General features: G+C 34.1%; 1 pseudogene; it reads right to left on the reverse strand.

Moving 5' to 3' along the window:
• Positions 1-410: 410 nt before the first annotated feature.
• Positions 411-3,186, reverse strand: LOC117707343 (uncharacterized protein C3orf38 homolog pseudogene; annotated as a pseudogene).
• Positions 3,187-22,396: the final 19,210 nt, after the last annotated feature.

The following is a 22,396-nucleotide window of genomic DNA, read 5'->3' on the forward strand; positions in this document are numbered from 1 at the left end:
TATTTTAAATCTAACTTTTTTAATTTTTTTATTCAAAAATAATTCTTCTGACAGAAAGTATGATCATATACATACATGATTGCATAATTTACGAATTTATTATAATTATTGCTAAAGTCTAGAACAAAATACCTGAGGCACCCTGAAACATCTCATACACTCAAATTATTAAATGCTACATTGGTTAGACACACAATTCTTTTTTTTTTTTTTTAACATCTAAAGTGGGATTTATTTGGTGGACTGCAATAAGTTCTCAGAACATTTGCTGTAACTCAGGTAGAAATAGGCAAGTATTCACATTAGTCTGTAGTCCAAAAGGTATTTCAGCTAAAATATGTCAATTCTCACAGCTGCAGTGTTTATAGATGGTTGTCACTCTGAAGCTTCTTCAGGCTGAGGGACTATGCTCAGTGCTTTAGAGGATTAGGCAAATTCATTTCCCTTTTTTTCAATAATGACTCATCTCTACTATGTAAAACCTGGTCTCCAGTCCCACTATCCAATACCTGCCTTACATTAGGTCTTATTTTAGGGCTATTACACAAAATGATTACATTATAAAAGGCCTCCAGATCACTCTGCTCAAATGTTACAGATGGTTTCAGTGATGATCCAGAAGCAAGGGAAATTCCTCCAACAATTCTCAAGTTGATAAATTTGATTTTCCAAGTATTTTCCACAAAAGGGCTATGGATAAGTCCAAAAATTTGTTCAAATATGCCCAAACAAGTATTTCCTTGGTGGACAGTGCCTGCAACTCCAACCATAACTAATCCCTGAGGAGAAGACGCACATTTTAATCCTTGAGAATCAAGGTTGGGACTGAGAAAAAGAAATTCCTCTTTGACTAATGACAATAAGCGAAGACTCACAATTTCTGCTCCTTGGTGGTCTGTCATGTTTTGTTCTGAGGTGTTATAATAAAACCTAAGCTTGACATCATGCCAGAAGTGCTGTGGGCCCCATTCATCTTGAGGTGGTCCCAGAAAAGTATTCTGAGAATTAAGAAGTTCAAAGAACCAGTGACAGAATTCTTCTCCTAAGTGACTAAAATCAACCTTTTCAGCTTCTTTATCTTCCTTTGCCTGCAAATTTCCTCTATAATGTGTTCTGAAATTTTGAATATATACACCCAAACTTCTAAACCTCAAGAAAATATATGTGGGTTTGAAAATGAAAGGGTAATTCCACTAAAGACTATTTTCATTTTTTAAAATACATCTATGTTGAAATAAAAATATGTGCTCTGATACCTTTTCAATAGGATGAAAATATTATTTATTTAACAAAACATATTTAATTAATTTGCACAGATTTTAATGTCATTGCAAATACTAATTTCAATGAAAAATTTGACATCTTTTGTATCTAAATTATACAAGTAGTATGTAAAAATGAAAACAATCATTAGACTCTAGTGAGAATTTTGGTGTCTTTAAAAACCCAGTTATAAGAATATGTATTTGTTTGATCCCAGGGACATGGAGTGTCTTCACTTTGTCTACAGCCTTTAATTGTGATTTTCTCATGCTCTAGGATGGGCATGATCTTTGTCAGTTGCAGTTAGTTTAATTTTGGAGAGGGTCTAAAGACCAGAACCTGGAGAGAGGCAGAGGTCATCTGAGGTGTTACTTTTTCCCTGGCTGCTACCTCTACCAATGCTGGTACATTGCATTTACTATTGCTGGATTGTTGGTTTGCTGGACTTCTGTGCTTCTGGATATTCTGTCAAGGGAGATTAGACTGGTCCTAAGAAACTCAAGGACCTTAATCAGCAGAAATTTGCCTATACAGGTCTATGACCCTTCCCCACTCTAACCTTATTTCTTTCCTATCTAAAGTTGGGGGATTGGGAGTAATTAGGGGGGAATAAGAGTTGGAGGAGAGGTAAAGACATAAGAAACTGATAAAATGATAAAAGAAACACATCAACAAGAGATAAAATTGTACATTAAAGAATATCTGTGTTCCATCTAATCATATATTTAATCACCTATAACAATGGGTATAATGTTAACATTCAATAACATAATTAGCTTTATAATGTTGTAAAATGTCTTCTATGAACAACAAAGCTATCGTTTACTTCACCTATTAGCAGCTAAGATTATCTGCAGAGCAACAACACAATATTGGGCCCATTAAGTTCATTTTGAAGTGTCAGCTTCCCACCTTTTCCCTAAGCATTTATAAAGTTAATGTTTGAAGGGGATATGGATTGTTAGGCCTTGTGCTGCCAAGAAGTTCTAGATAGTAACAGTTGCTGAATTTTTTTTTTAATTCAATGGTAGAGCTATCTGTATACTGTTCAGGCTTCTGTAAGTTGTGATAATTAAAATTGTGAGTTATTGAGCATTATGTATAGGCAATAGTTTAATTTTTTTATTGTTAGTGCTCTAATTGTGGTGAGTAGAAATGTTTAAACCTTCTCAAAAATATTTAAACAGCTGAGGATATAGTTCTAAGAAAAAACATAAACAAGCAAACACACACACGCACACACATACAGAGATACACAACTTTTTGTCTGTCCCCCACACATACACACACCAATGCTTATGGATGTCAAATTGGAACTATAAACTATAAATATTAAGTATGTATAACCTAAAATCTTGAAGAGTTTAATTTTCAATGGATAATAAATTATAAAATAAGCCATCCTCAATGAAAAATTTGTGAAAGATACACAAAATATTTCTTAGAAATACACTAGAAACCAAGGAATCTATGAAGGAAGTGAGATTTCAGATTTATAATACAATAGAAAAAGAAGTGACCAGCCCTTCTCATATATTTCAAGATTAGAGATGAAAGGTTGAAAATGTGAAGATATATATTATTTTTTTTCTTGTGATACAGTGCTTAGATCTCATATCTTTACCCATACAAATAAAGTATTCTCAGCCAGTTCTCTTATTTCTCTTTTGAAAGAGGATGTCACTTCATGTTCCAGGCTAGGTCAGAACTTACAAATTTCCTGCCTCAACCTTTTAGATGTCTTGGATTATAAACATCGACTTTATGTCCATTGAAATCACATTTCTGAAGAGTAGAATCTGTAATAAATAGACTTTCTTCTCAACTTTTGTTATTTACACAATTTATATTTTTATTTATTAGTCACCCTATGTCCTAAGATTCTTGCCCTGAAAAGATGTTCTCTTGCTCATAGCAGTCCATAGTTGTCCATAGATTTTTATCTAGGGTAAGGACCTGCATCCATTCCCCTTCCTTTTAGCACATTCATTGCTGTTGCTTTGGTCTTGTTTAGATAGCCATGTTGTTCAGATTTCTTGGTGTCTCTGACATTTCTAAGAGACAGTCTCACAGTGAACTGTTCTTCTGGCTCTAACAATCATATTAAGTGGTTAATACTAAATATAGAAAAAAGTAATTTTCTAGATGTCAAATTCATCAAGGCATTTAAGTATTTCTTTACCAAATACATTAATTATACACTTTAGTATTTTATGATTCAAAACACTATCTTACCTGTGTATTGACCTGACTTTTTATTCTGAATAGAGACTTGTTTATTTTCATTTTATGTGTATATATGTTTGCCTGCATGTATGTAGGGACACTAATACATGCTTTTTGATTGTAGATGCCAGAAGAAGACAAAAGATACCCTTGAGCTAGAGTTACAAAGAGTGTAAGTTCCATGTAAGTATCGAGTACTAAACACAGGTTCTCTGTAAGAGCAGAGTCTTCAGGTCCATAATTTGGTTTGCTGATATGTGAAATGAAGATAGCACCTATTGTATACTAATCAAACATGTTAATATATCTAGACTTTTTCTATTTAATGGAATTAATTAAAAATTAACAATCTAAGAAATTGTAAATGCTCTTGAACATTTCTTTTATGTTGGAGTCCTGTATTACTGAAATAATAGAGACTGTTAAGGTTAATGTTTGCATTATAAAAATTTCCCCTTGTTTCTAAAGCTTTCATGCATCTACTGATCTATATAATAAACAAAAAGGGATTAGCACAAAACTTTTAATTTTGTTTTTAATTCAGTATAGCAGAATTGCTTGTGACTGCTACCACATTGCTTTTCTTAAAGAAAGATTTGGTAATTAACATTCTTAGTGAGGGTTTCGTATTGATCATTTCCATTGTGTCCTTAATTGTAAATAAACTTCATTTTGAATTTCTTTTAATATATACCCATCACATATTGGGTAGCTTGAATCAATAAATCAATCTTTGTTGTCAAAATATCAAAAATGAAATCAAATGAAATTATATTTTACTAAAGATGGGAAAATAATGGTCATAAAATAAATGTCAATTATGATAAAAGATTGGAGTTGAATTTTCTTATTGCAATATTCAGTTCTGAGCTCATTAAATAGTTTTCATGTGAGTTTGTTCATCATTGAATAGAATGCAGAAAAATTCTTAAGAAGTGAAGCAACATGAAAAAGGCACTTACACAATTGACTTATGAGGTGAGACTATGTCTCTTCACAAGCATACAAGTTTTAGCAGTTAGCTTGTCTTTGGTTCAGTTATCAAAATCGATAAACAAAATTGCTTCCCTGATACCACAATTTTGAGCTAATAAAACTGAAAAGACATAAAATTCAATATGTACACACATAACATGTTTTTCATGATGTCTGACTGGGAATTTTTTGTGTGATTATATGTTTGACTAAGAAAATTCCTTCACTTTTCACATATCAGTTCAATTTACTGGAAATTATCAAATATTCGTATAGAATATCTTAATCTGGAGATTTTTTTTTAATAATTTCAGACTTACAGAGAAGTTTAAGGTACAACAAAATAATAAATCAAGTACACACAAATATTTTCTTCTGCAGCAAATAACTCAGAGAAGGCTAAGTATTATACTCCATCTGGAGTTATTTTATGACTTACAATTATTTTTTATTTATATTTGGTCAGTGGAATTATTTGCAATATTGAGTACGCGGGTGTTTTGCTCTGTCAAAATTTACATTTCAGAATTAAAGCTTCATTCCATGCACTCAAGTCACCATGTATGATCCCTGTAATAGCATCAATGTAGAACATTAACTGAAGAACAACCACAATTTCTGGATAAATTGAATATTCAAATGTCATATTAGTCCATTAAAAACAATGGTCTCTTGGACAAAAAAATTAACATGACCTATACTAGGGTATTACCAAACTTAAAAGCAGAACAGGTTGAAAATTGTGTGAGAACAGGGGTTAGAACTAGAGAAAATGAAGAAAACTTGAGGTGAGGATATATGTAGGTTGGAAGTATTGTGGCATCATTAGATTTTTTTAGACTTTAAGAATTATTAAAGATTTGGAAGTTTAAAAAGTAAATAAAAGGAATGGATTGAGGTAGAGAGAATAAAAGTGGTGGAATTTTGAGGGAAAGTATATTGTTATATAGAAATAATAATAGATATTACACAATTGTGGAATGGGTAGAGAGCAGATAAAATATATGTCTCCTCTGTACAAACTAAAGCATGGCTTTCAAAAGATACTTATACCAGAATAAAGATATGAAAAATGAAAAATAAATAAAAATAGAAATATTATTAAAATAAACTAAAATAATTGGACTGATCCTTTTATTGGCTACTGAGGTATTCCTAGTTTTAATAAAAACAATCATTCAATTATTTTTATGGACATATTCTATTTTATTAACTTTGTGTCAGAACATCTGTTAGAAAAGTGTTCTTTTAGATATAAAATATTTCATCATGAGAAGAATGTATGATTATTACATGCTAACCAAAATTAATAATAAATAAAACAAAATTAAAAAGAAAATAATATGTTCAATAGTGTTGTCATAGAAGGCAGGTGAGGAACATTTGCTGACTTCTTGCTGCACTGCATAATGGTCTTGAGAGGCAACCTGTCCCAGGTCATGTTGTTATATTTAAGCGATATGGCTCTCAGGCTACCGTTTACTTTTTCTTTTCTGGTCCTGCCCAGATGCTTCATTGGATAATTCTTCCATGAGGCTGATAGCTGGTGGTGCTGGTGTGAGAGAGAGGTGAGAAATTGAGACAGAGGCTGCTGTTTGTGGCTCCTACGAGTAACAGCTGAGCCCTGAACTGTGTTTTAACATCATTAGTTTTTGAACTTTACTCCAGTAATATATCCAGTTCTAAATTCTCCATTAAATGGCAGAACATTATGTAAGGGAAAGTGATTCTCCTAGGTTGCTACTAACATCAATTTAGCTGCTTAGTACAGCTGGGCTCAGATACATACCCATACATGTCTGCTTCCAATGGGAGATCACACATGACTGGAGCAGTTCATTTACTAGTATCATCTCCTGTAGTAATAGAAAGCATTGTGTGTTATTTTGACTATTTACTGTCAAATAATCACATCAAAGACATTCTAATCTGCTCTCTTCCAGATAAATCTCTTTATTTCTTTCTCTAATCTCAGAATACATCTGAATGAGATTACTAATCTCAAAATTAATGTATGCAAGACACTGATTACTAAATTTAGCATCCTAGATTCCAAATTAAAAAAAAAAAAACCAACATAATTTTTATCCAGTAGAGCTATCATCTTTTATACTTAGTTCATAAAATATGGCTTGTTAGTTTTCTGGATCAACTGAATTTTGTTATTTCCTTAGAATAGAGTCAAATGATTTTTAAAGGCTTTTTCAGATGTTTCTTATCACTATATTTTGAGACACCATTTGATCTTACAGCAAATAATTGTTTCCTCTGTAAATTTATTCTCTCTGTCAATATCTATTGTTCATCATTATTACACAAACTTTCCACATCAACATATCTCTTAATCTTAGAAAATGTTGCATAATTTAAACTGAATAAAACCACTACGTTAGAAATTCTCAAGCATTAGAAAACCAGCCAGTATTAAGAACTGGATACGATAATGTGGAAGGTAAGTGAATGATGTCTAGGAAAAAATGTCTTAAATTCTCATTTTGTTTTTCTTCAAATAATGATCGCATCAGAGAAACAGGTCTGTAAAAGATGTTCACTATTGTTAGTTTCCATTCACTAACTCTAAAGCAGACAAAATTCATAAAATAAAGTCACTGAGCACAACTAACTTTAAAGATACCAAAGACATGTACAGTTTGACTTTTGATAATATTGTTGATAAAAGACGAATGTCTAGTAAACAATAGCAAACTGAAATATCCATGCATCTGTGTTTTTTGAACCCCACAAAGGTAACTGTAAATTTGTTCTTTGAAACAAAGAAAACTTTGAAAGCTGGATATAGATGGGAGGTACCAAGGGCTCAGCTTAATAAGAAAATACTTACATTGCATGCACATGACTCTGTTCTGTGTTCCCTCTCAGAACTATGAGGAATTAAGCAAGCAAACAAACAAACACAATTAAAGCCTGATACCACAAAACAAGGCAAACTAGGGCAAAGGCTAATGACAGGGTTTTAACTTATACCTCTTAAACTGGCAATGAGAAACCTTGAAAGAAAATTAATTAATTTGGAGACCAGAACCTCAAAGTTCTCAGAGATCTGTTAGATGGTAGATGATGGTACTTAATATTAAATGATGGTATGAAAATTTATGTGAGAAAGAGCTAGAACACCAGAGCTTCTCTAAGCGTTTTGTCATCCCAACCTGACAAAACATGGCAGTGAGAATGAGTTAGGTGATTAGCACGAAAGTGTACATCCTGATGATATAGACTCCATGAAAGGAAAATATGTTTTCAGTGTCTGCAGTGAAATTTAAGACTACCAGTTAATGTATTACTAGAAAAATAAATAGGTATCTTTCCATGGACCTAAACAATTTAGGAGAAATAAAAAAAAAAACAAAAAAACAAAAAAACAAAAAAACAAAAAAACAGATAAAGGGGCTTAAGGTTTCTTAATGAAAGAATTCAAGTATTTTACTTTAGATGAAACTCACAGCAAAAAAAAAAAAAAAAAAAAAAAAAAAAAAAAAAACCTCAATTATATTTAAAGAATACAAGTGTTACAAATTTCAATTTTAAGTATTATAAATTCAAATATGAGTGGAAATCTGAATTAAATTCCTAGTAGATAGGAAATAGAAGCACTTTTAAAATCTGAAGGACTTAAAGAAACAATATCAAACAACATTAGTAATGTATTGATGAGAAAATATAGATTCAAGCCCACCTGGGATGGCATCATAGATAGATGTGCCTGCAACCCCAGCTGCCCTGCCTTTGACAGCCAGTAGAGGTGAGAAGCACATAAGTTTTTTGTTGTTTTTGTTGTTGAAGTCCACTATTTAAAGATGTCATAGTGCCAAAAAACTGCTCAAAGAACTACATAAGGTTACCATTTTGTGAAAATAAATTATTTCAAGACTAAATGCAACATGCCTCAGAAGTGAATACCATGATAGTACATATCCATTTGAAGATTAGCATACAAACTTCCCTTAGATATATAAAATAATTGTTACTTTTATTAGCATTTATGAAAATGTTTCATGTTATTTTCAGTCGAGTAATATCCTATTAGGAAGAAAACAAAAATAGATGAAATTAAATTATTGTGATAAAATTGCCTCCTGTCTCATCCTGTTTGGTCTTTGCTCCTAACTGAAAATGGGAGGCCCTTTCTCTTCTTCTTCCTCCTCTTCTTTCTCTTCCTTTTCCTCATCCTCTTCATCCTCCTTTTCATAGCAGCTGTTGTTTAACAATGTGCCTATTCTATTGTTTTTCTCACAACTCTGATAAAGTCACATTTGAGCTTCCTTCTATGTTTTTAACTCTTTGTTAAGAAAACTAAGAAAGCCATATGAGACTTGAATTTTGTTAGTAACATATTTATTTTCAGAATAAAAATAAAACAACTTGTGCTTTTGAGACTATGCAAAATCGCATTGCAAGTAATTTAGAAGTTACATAAATAAGAGAGACATAAGTATATAAGAAAAATGAAAAAGCAAAATGATTTTCTTAAAAAAATATATAAGTAGAATTAATGCAGAGATACAATAGTGGACAATGTGAAAAGATTAGAGACTTTAGAGCATACATTTCTAAGTGGAATGACTTCATTTCCTCTCAGTGGTCAGGGATCTATTCTGAGGAGGCAGAACGATTACAAGAAGGAGGGAGATAGATTGCATTAATGAACCACTGTCTTCCACATACAACAGGACTGACACACATATTAACTTTCAGCCTGGGACAGCATGCACAGGGACAAGCTAGATAATGTATGAAGGGATCTTAATTTTCTGATATTCTAAAGATTAATCTAAAGTACAGAATCTCATAAACAGATAGTACCTGCTAAGGAAATTTCATGCCTCATGTACCTCAGTTGTACATGTTTGGGGTCAGTGGTAAACCTAATAAAAATCCATTATCCTCTGATAGCCCTAATGTTTCTAGAGTTATCTTAATTACGAACATGTCAGGAAAACCTCTCTGAAGTGAGATATATTTGATTAGGCTCACATTCAGACAGTGGCAAATTTGATAAAGACACTTTTCAGATGTTCACAGCATTCTAAACTACATCAGCAGTTATAATATATTGTCAACTAATTTTTTACTTTCAGAGTTTCAATAATAGACTAGATTGAATGTGGCTCAACAGTGGTTTTAGGCTGAAAAAACATGTTCTATTTACCAGTTCTTTTTAACCAGATTCCATGATACTCATAAAGCTAGTCACAAGTTATACTCATGTTGGTCATAAAGCTAACCACAAATTACAGCAATAACCTGGTCACAGGTTGTGTAGACTATGAAACATGTGACTCTCTCTGTGACATTCTGAATAGCATTTTTTGTTTACTTCTTTACATGGTCCTGATACAACTATTTGCTTGTGACTTTGAGACTGCCATTGTTAACTGAGTTATATTTGATTCAATAGGTTATATGATTTATTGTGTGCCTTTTCTAAGGTAGTACAGAAAGGAATACTTTAGAAAAATATGACATTTCTGTGAAATATTATAGCATTGCTATGATCAATAAATCTACAATCAGAAAGAGGTCAGAGTCTTAAAAATAAGTGTTAGTTTCACCTCACCAGACCAGGGAATATATTGGTAGTGTATGGACATTTGAAGCAAATCTCTCCTAAGAAACATCTCCACACTCATGGACAGTAGGAGTAATGAGAAGGACAGCAACAGATATACCATTTCTTCATGTGTACACAGTAGTTTTTTTCTTATCTTATCTTATTTCATTTTATTTTATTTTCCTCCTTTGAGGTACAGGGCTCACTATACAATTTGGATTTGTCAGAGGAGAGGGAGTTTGCAATTCAGAATTGTTTGTATACAGACAGTGACAAATGGAAATTTTAATTACTTTTGGGGGAAAAAAAAAGGCCAGTTTGATATTTTGGGTATTTAACCAAGGCTTAAGTACAATCATGGTCAGTTAAATAAAGATAAAAAGTATGTTACACAACGACAGGGTCAAAATCTCATGTCATTTTTGAATGCAATAAAAGGTAAGTTCTTGGGTGAACATCAGAGCAGGACTTGATAACGTTAAAGAAAATTTTTATAGTGACAATAAACAAATGAATCATTTCTGATTCATTTAAGGAAATAAAGTGAACTTAATTGTTAATATTAGCCTGAATTATTCCATTGGCTTAATTTTGGAACAGTGAAGTCAATTTATTATAATTATATTTAGAGAGACATTTTTAAATCTCATGAATTGTTATTATTAATAACAGGGTTATTTTTTTACCAAAATTTAGAATACATGCATTTCCAAATTCTGTAATCAATTATAATAAGAATAAGAGATTATAGAGTTTGCCTTTAATAATACAATTTGAAAGAAATGGTCATTTTTTTATTCTTTTGCAATAAATAAAGATTGTGTTGGCAGGGCTAATCTGTTTCATAAACCTGTAATATTTAAGCAATAGCCTTTATTATATTTTGAACTTCATGCTTAGAAATAATTAAGAGAAGATGAGAACATTTTTTATTTTGTTTTTCTTTTCTTTCTTTTCTTTTTACAAATTTGTACTAAATAATCCTATGACCAAAATACTGACTGGGTTGTACAAGTAATGGGTAGCACATTCAAAAAAATGAGACACTGTATATGGTTTTCTTCCTATATATTGCTACAAAATATCAAACAGTGCATGAATACTTAACTGTTTTCATAGTAGAGATTATATTCATAGTGGAATGAGAGCAATGCCTTCTGGTTCTATGGATGACAGTTAACTCTAGGTCCTAATGGCATAAAAAATGAGCCCTAAAATAAAATGAACTTGGCATTTTAATAATCCAAAGACCATAGAGACGATGTATGGTACAAAGATTGAAATATACATAGTTCATAGTCTAGGGGAATACTCAAAGAACTTTTCCCCCCTTAGGATGAAAGGTTTCAGAGATCAAAGCTGAAGCAGCATCCTTGAAAAAGCAATCTATTATCTACAGCCATGTCATCACTCAGAATTGCTTTCTGCCTTGTCACTTTGCCTGACATTCTTGTTGAAGCTAAGCCAGCTATAAGCTGCAGAGCTGACATTTATGCTTTGGTCATGATAAGTAGGCTCACTAGAGTAAGCATGCTTACTTTTATATTTTTATAAAATATAAAAGTATCCAAACTCCTCCAAGTTAACCAATGATGCAACCTAATAAACAAGATCTAATTAGACATTTATTTACATGATGCCTACAAAGTCAAGGATAATGCAAAATGGAGAAAAGAGAGTTCCATAGCAAATGATGGAAATTAATATTTTAATTCTTAAATCTGTCCACCCCACTGTTACATTTCATTTTATTTCTATTTTAATGTCCTTAAATATATTTTTGTAAATACTATAAAGAATTCATAGATGGTGGTTTTACTTCCATTTCAAAATGAAAGTGATTGTTTATTTCTACATCTTTAATATAAGTAGATGTGTGCAATACTGATTTTTTGGTAGGGAATAAATGACAACATATTATTTAAAAATTTTGTTAGCACTTTTGCTTTATTTAGTATGTCCTCTACATAATTTTTATATTCTTCTAAATTTTGGGGGTTTTGCTTGTTTGTTTTTGTAGACAAGGGTCTCACTTAGCCTAGTACGGCCTTGAACACCTGACCCCCTCTTGCAGCTATATGCTAAATTCTGGGATTACAGCCCAGTGTCACCTTGCCTGGCTTTTCTCTAAGTGTTTGTTTGGCAGTGATATTTTTTCTCTAATGTCTTATTTCACTTTTGAACTTGAAACTCCCTTAAACAAAGAGCACCTTTGCAAAAATCTTCCAGGGGAAAGATTTGCTAGAAAATTAACCCAAAGTTCATCCATGTAGTATAGAAAAATATGCAGTATTTGTAATTTGCATTTTAAATAATGCTTCACACGTAAATTATTGTAATGAATCACACGTATATTTAAAGGGTAAAATTTGATAGCACATTAGTGTCTTCACATGAAAGAACATTTTTTCTCCAGTCATAAAAATACTTTGTTTATATCCATATATAAAAAAATCATGTTTACAAATATCTATAAATATGACTATTTTACAGGAATTGCATTTCCTTAATGCAATAGCTGCATTTGGATCTGTGATTTTTTTGCAAATAACTTTTCAATCATTTCACATTGAAAAACAAATATTCAACCAGAAATGAGTCAGCTTACCTAAAAGATCACAAAAGCTTTTACAGGTGATGCTTGACACAAATGATTATTCCAGTGTGTCTGTCAGAAATGCTGAAAAATAATTCTTGCACCTTCTGGAATATAGAGATCTAGTGTGGGAAAAGATATTTCTGTGATTGACTTTTTCCCATTATCTTTTAACTAGCTTGAAGTAATTTTGTGTCAGTCTGGTTGCCAGGGAATCAACATAATTTTACTTTATATTAAAATTACTGGCAAAATAATTTAACTAGAAAGAAAGGATTCACAATGAAGATTATTATAATTCTATTAACAGTGCAAAATAATTTTCAATATTTTTAAAAGCATAATGATATTATTCTAAGATCTAAAATGTTTAACCATGATGTATCATTCTATTCATTACACCAATTATCTAACACTGTGAGACTATTTATCAAGTTGTAAAGTTATGTAAGATTGTCAATTTCAACTTAGGATCTGGATTTTAGGTGAGTAATAGAAAATTGTATTTGATAAATGTTACACAAATATACCTACTCTCTATTGTTTGTATATTATCCTACCAAATTTTTATGAATAGATCATTTAAAATATTTATGAATACTTCTTTAAATTTATGAATGTATAACTTTGTATGTATACACAGATGTGTAGATACATGTGAAGTCTAGAAGAGATTGTCAAATCCACTGAATTACAGTTATAAATAGATGGTAAGCTGCTTATGTTAATACAGGGAACTAAACTCATGTTAGCTACTAGAACCAAATGATAAACTTTCTCCACAGCTCTAGGAACCCATTTAAACTATGTTAGTTTTCTGACAGAAAATTATAAAAAATAATTCAGAGACATTTTCTGAATTAGTAATATTTGCAAAAAACATGGTAATGATATTCCAATAGTTAAAGTTGATTTTGTATGTAGTATTTTATTTTTTTTAACGGCACTGATACATTGAACTTGATTTATGAACTAGCATGAAAAAAATTATACACTTTTAATATATAAAACTGTCACATTTTTACTTAATTCTCACAAATAAATTTTGCATTTGGATATGAATTGTATTTTAGCACATTGGAAGAGCAACTTGTAAGTCATTAGAAAGCTTGAAATAAATTATTTTCCACATTCAAATATACTGAAAATCATTCTGTGTTTGATATATTTGTTCTGGAAAGTTTGCATGTCAAGTTGTCACAGGCTAGAGTCATTTAGAAAGAATGAGCATCAATTGAGAATATATACCCATAAGAGTTTCACTGATCCTTCCAGTCTGGGCCAGAGCACTGAGCAGATCTTGGGTGGCAGCTCTGTCCCCAACCTCCAAGAACACAGAGGAAGCAGGGATCCCAGGCGCTCTAACTTGGACAGTGTCTTAGAAACTAGTTCCCAGATCTGAGGCCTGGATCAGACCTCTGCCAGGTCTGCCGTTGTGTCGACCCCGAATTCCACCTGAGACATACTGGAAGGTCCACTCAATCCAGATCCACAGAGGAACAAATGAACTCAGAGCTTCAGACAACATATCCTGAGATATTCTAGAGGAGACACTACACCCAGAACAGCAGACACCTAGCTGGACTACTACCTTGGAGGCACCATATCCTGAGGCATCCTAGAGGTACCACTATAATCAGTACAGCTGGAAAAGATCACAGAGACATCTGGACCCTAGGAGATCAGACACAAGCTAGATAACTAGAAAGACAGGCTTCAGTCAGAGACAGCAAGTACAGGCAGCACTAGAGTTAACCAGATGGCAAAAGGCAAGAGCAAGAATATAAGCAACAGAAACCAAATTTACATGGCATCATCAGAACCCAGCTCCCCAATCAGAGCAAGCCCTGAACACCCCATCACACCAGAAAAGCAGGAATCAGAATTAAAATCACTTCTCATGATGATGATAGAAGGCTTTAAGAAAGACATAAATAACGCTCTCAAAGAACTTAAGGAGAGCACTGGTAGACAGATTAAAAACCCTTAAAGAGGAAACACAAAAATCCTTTAAGGAATTGCAAGAAAATGCAACCAAACAGGAAAAGGAATTAAACAGAACCATGCAGGATCTAAAAATGGAAGTAGAAACAATAAAGAAATCACAAAGGGACAATACCCTGGAGATAGAAAACCTAAAAAAAAGATCAGGAGTCATAGACACAAGTATCACCAACAGAATACAAGAGATGGAAGAGAGAATCTCATGTGCAGAAGATACCATGGGAAACATTGACACAACTGTCAAAGAAAATGCAAAATACAAAAAGCTACTAACCCAAAATATACAAGAAATCCAAGACACAATGAGAAGGCCAAACCTAAGGATAATAGGTATAGATGAGGGGGAAGACTCCCAACTAAAAGGACCAGTAAATATCCTCAACAAAATTATAGAGGAAAACTTCCCTAACCTAAAGAAAGAGATGTCCATAAATATACAAGAAGCTTACAGAACTCCAAATGTTTAGACCAGAAAAGAAATACTTCCCGCCATATAATAGTCAAAACATCAAATGTACAAAACAAAGAAAAAATACTAAAAGCAGTAAGGGAAAAAGGGTAAGTAACGTATAAAGGCAGACCTATAAGAATTACAACAGACTTCTCACCAGAGACCATAAAAGCCAGAAGATCCTGGACCAATATCATACAAACCCTAAGAGAACACAAATGCCAGCCCAGACTACTATACCCAGCAAAACTGTCAATCATTATTGATGGAGAAACCAAAATATTCCATGACAAATCCAAATTTACATAGTATCTCAATACAAATCCAGCACTTCAAAGAATAATTGGTGGAAAACTCCAACACAAGGAGGGAAACTATAACCTAGAAAAAGCAAGAAAGTAATCTTCCAAAAACCCCAAAAGAAGATAGTTACACAAACATATCTCCACGGATGTTAGCCCAAAAGCTTGGATTAGTGAAGACTCAACCCACAGACCACATGAAGCTCATGAAGAAGGAAGACCAAGAGGGGATGCCTCAGTTCTACTTAGAACGAGAAACAAAAATGCTCAAGGGAGCAAATAGGGAAACAAAACATGGACACATAAGGAGGGACCCAAGACTCCAGAGGTATATGTAGGGGAGGATGGCCTTGTCAGACATAGGTGGGAGAGGAGTTTCTTGGTCCCATAAAAAAAAATGAACACACAGTGGGGGGGGGGAATGATATGAGGGTGGGGAGAGGATAGTGGGGGGGGTAGGTGCAGTCACTGCCTCATAGAAGCATGAGGAGGGGGATGGGATAGGAGGTTTCTGGGTGGTGGGAGGAAGTAGGCTAAGAGGATAAAATCTGAAATGTAAATACTACAACCAATTTTAACAAGGGGAGGAAAAAAAGTCTTCAGAACCAACATCTTTAAAAAAAAATGTCAGCCCCCTGGGGGTGGGAAATTTTTTTTTCTTGATACTAAAACTTGTTCTGAGAATTGTATATTGCAGAATACACAGCCTTGGTGTATCTACTCATCGAGCATACTGAGCAGACCTGCCCAAACCTCTGATGTCCTGGAATTCCATCTGGATTCAGTGAAGACACAGCATTAGAGGCTTATCAACTTACTCTTCCCCCCAACCCCTCTTCTAAAATCTCAACGCCATTAATCAGCATGAAGAAGTTAAAGAAGAGTCAGCACCCCTATTCCCTGAGCTTGGGGACTAATGTGGTTAATAATGGTCTGTCTTTCTAGGGACAAGTAGTGGTTTTGTTGGAACAGGGGGGATTAGCTAGGACTTATTGCATAGCCATAACCTATTGGTAGAAATCTGTATAATTATTATCAATATGAAGTTATAATTTCTTAAATGGTACAAAATTTACTTTGATCTCAAATTTAAGGTTTTCATTGGTACAAGCCTCTTATTAATATAAAAATGAGATGAATATTGATACGCTCATGGGCATTGTGCCTGTATAACACATTTAGGAATACAATGCCTAGACCCAACCCTTTTTTAACCTTTTTAGCTGATTTGGGACGCTTAACCTATGAGTTAAGGGACTATAGCAAATTCATATTTTTGAGTTTATTGTTAGGGTGTTTCCCATATTTTATTTAGAAATAGCTGAGAGGAGTGAACAGACAACAGTCCAGGTTACCTTACATGGATAGTTGGTTTTCAAAACATCAGAAGTCCATAGAACTGACGCTACAAATATTTATATATTAATGTTCATATTGATTAGAGACCTGTCTGCTCCTGACAGCTTCCTGTCGTGGATTCTAAGAAGAAATTGAGCATCCTTGGAGTTACTCCAGTTGTGTGGTAACAGCCACTAGGCAAGAATTGCCTCTCTCCATCTACAGACAAATTACTGTCCAGAAAAGGACACACATGCAGAATAGTCGACTGATTATATCTGCCTAGACAGAGTAATCAGTCCTTAATAATCCTGCATCACCAAGGTCTGTCAGATGATTCTGGGCCAGAAGGCTGAAGATTTGATGCTCCAACGTTTGGTAGTATAGGGGCTTTTCAGGTGTTCAGCGGTCTCTATAAATTGGCTAAGTTTTAGAAGCTATGCTTTGTGCTTCCCACAATTATAGTTAACTCAGTCATTCTGGATTTCTGATGGGGTTGAAAACATATAGCTATTGACCTTAAGAGAAAAGACTTGAGTGGATGGTCGTCAGCTGACATTCATCCTAAAGCCAGGTTCAGAAGTAAATGTTTTAGTTAGGATAAATGACAGAGGTGCTGGTTAGTCAACAAAAGGATGGATGGGGTATTAGGACTATCTTGTACCTCACTGGTACAAATTGGCATAATTATGCTCTAATTGTATTTTGAGAGAAAAGTTTCATTTTAACAGGAAGGGTGATGTGTAGGAGGAGTTAAGGTAGGAGGAGTACTGAGAGGAAGAAAAGGAGTAAGAAGAGGAGAAGGAGGAGAGGAGAAGCTAGGTGATGAAAGAGAGAAAGAGGGGGGAGACAGGGAGGCAGATATTCATGTATCTCCACCAGTCAAAGATAGTTGTTATATCTAGGTTGGTCAGTGGGTTACACCTCTGATTAAACAATTCCAAACTTATAACACTTATGATTAACATTATTTTTAAAAAAATGTATAAATGCAAAAAGGAAAAGGGGGCATGGGATAGGGGTTTTCTAAGGGGGGGGAATGGGGAAAGGGGATGCCATCTGAAGTGTAAATAAAATATCTAATAAAAAAAATATTCATTAACCAAAAAAAAAAAAAAAGAGTTTCACTGAACAAGTCTGTAGGCTCTTTGATTCATTGATGATTAATGTGTGTATGCTTAACCTGAGGAGGTTGTTCTTAGGTGCATAAGAAAGCAGCCTGAGCAAGTTTTGTGTAACAAAACACTATACAGCACCCTGCATAACCTCTGTCCAGTTTCTGTCTTCTACTTCCTCTTTTGACTTCCTGCCTTAGCTTCCCTAGATAATGATCTAAAAGACATAATTTAAAACTAGCCCTTTCCTCCTCAAGCTTATGTTTATCACATCAATGTAAGAACTAAGACAAAGTTATTAATTGTGCATCATTAAGGATTTATAATGGATTTAGAAATTTTGCCTGCATAAATTTAACCTACAGATAAATTAATTGTAAATATTGCAAACCATTCAGGTTGGTTTAGGACTGATTAATATTGTTATTCATAGGACATGAAACATTTTGTCCCATAGAAAATATATTGGACTTGTGACTGGGGCAGACACATAGCTGGTCTGCTCCCATGAAGATACCATATCCTGAGACATCCTAGAGGAGCCACTGCACTCAGAGCAGTGGACACCTAGCTGGTCTGCTCCCGTGAAGACACCATAGCCTGAGACATCCTAGAGGAGCCACTGCACCAAGAGCAGCAGAGAACTAGATGGTCTGCTACCTTGGAGACACCATATCCCTAGACATCCTAGAGGAGCCACTGCATTCAGAGCAGCTGGAGCTCAGGATCACAGGATTACAGAGACAGCTGGACCCTAAGGAGTTCTAATACAAGCAACATAAATGGAAAGACAGGCTCCAGTCAGAGTCAGTGAGTGCAAGTAGCACTAGAGTTAACCAGATGGCAAAAGACAAGCACAAGAACATAAGCAACAGAGGCCAAAGTTATTGGCATCACCAGAACCCAGTTCTCTCACCATAGCAAGCCCTGGACACCCCATCAAACACAAAAACCAGGATCCAGAATTAAAATCACTTCTTATGATGATGATAAAGGACTTTAAGAAGGACATAAATAAATCCCTTAAAGAAGTACAGGAGAACAAGGTCAAAGGGTAGAAGCCCTCAAAGAGGAAACACAAAAATCCCTTAAAGAATTGCAAGAAAACACAAGCAAACAGGTGAAGGAATTAAACAAAACCATCTAGGATCTAAACATGGAAGTAGAAACAATAAAGAAATCTCAAAGGGAGACTACCTTGGAGATTAAAAACCTAGAAAAGAGATCAGGAGTCAAAATGCAAGCATCACCAACAGAATACAAAAGATAGAAAAGAGAATCTCATGTGCAGAAGAAGATACCATGGAAAACATTGACACAAACGTCAAATAAAGTGCAAAATGCAAAAAGCTTCTAACCCCAAACATCCAAGAAATCCAGGATACTATGAAAAGGCCAAATCTAAGGATAATAGGTATAGATGAGGGTGAAGATTCCCAAATTAAAGGGCCAGTAAATATACTCAAAAAAATTATAGAGAAAAACTTCTCTAACCTGAAGAAAGAGATGTCCATGAATATACAAGAAGCCTATAGAACTCCAAGTAGATTAGACCAAAAAAGACATACCTCCTGTCACATAATAATCAAATGTACAAAACAAAGAAAAAAAATACTAAATACATTAAGGAATAAGGTAAAGTAACATAGAAAGGCAACCTATAAGAATTACACCAGACGAGATCGGGCACGTTCAGGGTGGTATGGCCGTTAACTCAGTCATTCTGGATTTCTGATGGGGTTGAAAACATATAGCTATTGACCTTAAGAGAAAAGACTTGAGTGGATGGTCATCAGCTGACATTCATCCTAAAGCCAGGTTCAGAACTACATGTTTTAGTTAGAATAGATGACAGAGGTGCTGGTTAGTCAACAAAAGGATGGACTGGGTATTAGGACTATCCTGTACCTCACTGGTACAAATTGGCATAATTATGTTCTAATTGTATTTTGAGAGAAAAGTTTCATTTTAACAGGAAGGGTGATGTGTAGGAGGAGCTAAGGTAGTAGGAGTACTGAGAGGAAGAAAAGGAGTAAGAAGAGGAGAAGAAGAAGGAGAGGAGAAGCTAGGTGAAGAAAGAGTGAAAGAGGGGGGAGACAGGGAGGCAGAGGTTCAAGTATCTCCACCAGTCAAAGATAGTTGTTATATCTAGGTTGGTCAGTGGATTACACCTCTGATTGAACAATTCCAAACTTATAAAGCCTATGATTAACATTATTTTTAAAAAATGTATAAATGCAAAAAGGAAAAGGGGGCATGGGATAGGGGTTTCCTAAGGGGGGTGGGGGTGGGGAAATGGGGAAAGGGGATGCCATCTGAAGTGTAAATAAAATATCTAATAAAAAAAAAAAAAAGAATTACACCAGACTTCTCACCAGAGACGATAAAAGCCAGAAGATCCTGGGCTGATATCATACAGACCCTAAGAGAACACAAATGCCAGCCCAGACTACTATACCCAGCAAAACTCTCAATCAATATAGATGAAGAAAACAAAATATTCCATGACGAAACCAAATTTACACAATATCTTCCCACAAATCCAGCACTTCAAAGGATAATTGATGAAAAACTCCAACACAAGGAGAGAAACTACAACCTAGAAAAAGCAAGAAAGTAATCTTCTAACAACCCCAAAAGAAGACAGTTACACAAACATAATTCCACCTCTAATAACAAAAATAACAGGAAGCAACAATCATTTTCCTTAATATCTCTTAATATCAATGGACTCAATTCTCCAATAAAAAGACATAGACTATCAGATTGGATACATATACAGGACCCAGAATTTTGCTGCATACAGGAAACACACCTCTGTCTTTTGACAGACTCTACCTCAGAGTAAAAGGATGGAAAACAATCTTCCAAGAAAATAGTCCAAATAAACAAGCTGGAGTAGCAATTTTAATATCAAATAAAATTGATTTTCAGCCAAAAGTAATAAAAAAAGATAATGAAGGACACTTTATACTCATCAAAGGAAAAAATGTACCAAGATGGACTCTCAATTCTGAACTTCTTTGCCCCAAATGCAAGGGCACCCACATACATAAAAGAAACTTTATTAAAGCTCAAAGCATATATTGCACCTCACACTATAATAGTGGGGGATTTCAACACCCCACTCTCAGCAATGGACAGATCATGGAAACAGAAAATAAACAGTGACACAATGAAACTAACAGAAGTTATGAGTCAAATGGATTTAACTGATATCTATAGAACATTTCATCCTAAAACAAAATAATATAACTTTTTTCAGCACGTCATAGTACCTTCTCCAAAATAGACCATATAATTGGTCACAAAACAGGCCTCAAGAGATACAAAAAGATGGAAGTAATTCCTTGCACCCTATAAGACCACCATGGACTAAGGCTGGCCTTTAATAATGATAAAAACAATGGAAAGCCCACATAAATGAGGAAACTGAACAATGCTCTACTCAGTGATGACTTAGTTAAAGAAGAAATAAAGAAACAAATTAAATACTTTTCAGAATTTTTTGAAAATGAGGACACATCACACCAAAACTCGTGGGACTCCATGAAAGCAGTACTAAGAGGAAAGCTCATAGCCCTAAATGCTTACAAAAAGAAACTGGAGAGAGCATACACTAACAACGTGACAGCACACCTGAAAGCTTTAGAATAAAAAGAAGCAAATATACCTAAAAGTTGTAGACTGCAGGAAATAATCAAACTCAGGGCTGAAATCAACCAAGTAGAAACAGAACTATACAAAATATCAACAAAACCAGGAACTGGTTCTTTGAGAAAATCAACAAGATAGGTAAATCCTTAGCCAGACTAACAAAAGGGCGCAGAGACAGTACTCAAATTAATAAAATCAGAACTGAAAAGGGAGACATACAACAGAAACAGAGGAAATTAAAAAAAAATGTCAGATCTTACTACAAAGGATTATACTCAACAAAACTGGAAAATCTGGATGAAATGGACAATTTTCTAGATAGATACCAGGCACCAAAATTAAATCAGGAGCAGATAAACCATCTAAACAGTCCCATAACCTCTGAAAAAATAGAAACAGTCATTAAAAGTCTCCCCACCAAAAAAGTCCAGGACGAGATGGTTTTAGTGCAGAATTCTATCAGACCTTCCAGGAAGACCTAATACCAATTCTCTTCAAACCGTTCCACAGAATAGAAACAGAAGGAACACTGTAAAGCTACAATTATGCTCATACCTAAACCTCACAAAGACCCAACAAAGAAAGAGAACTTCAGACTAATCTTTCTTATAAATAACGATGCAAAAATACTCAATAAAATTCTCACAAACCGAATCCAAGAACAGATCATAACAATCATCCATCATGATCAAGTAGGATTTACTGCAGGAATGCAGGGATGGTTCAATATTTGGAAATCCATCAATGTAATCCACTATATAAACAAACTCAAAGAAAAAAAAAACACATGATCATCTCACTAGATGCTGAGAAAGCATTTGACAAAATTCAACATTCCTCATGTTAAAAGTCTTGGAAAGATCAGGAATTCAAGGCCCATACCTAAACATAGTAAAAGCA

Source organism: Arvicanthis niloticus, chromosome 4 (genome assembly GCF_011762505.2).
Source record: "Arvicanthis niloticus isolate mArvNil1 chromosome 4, mArvNil1.pat.X, whole genome shotgun sequence".
Taxonomy (NCBI): domain Eukaryota; kingdom Metazoa; phylum Chordata; class Mammalia; order Rodentia; family Muridae; genus Arvicanthis; species Arvicanthis niloticus.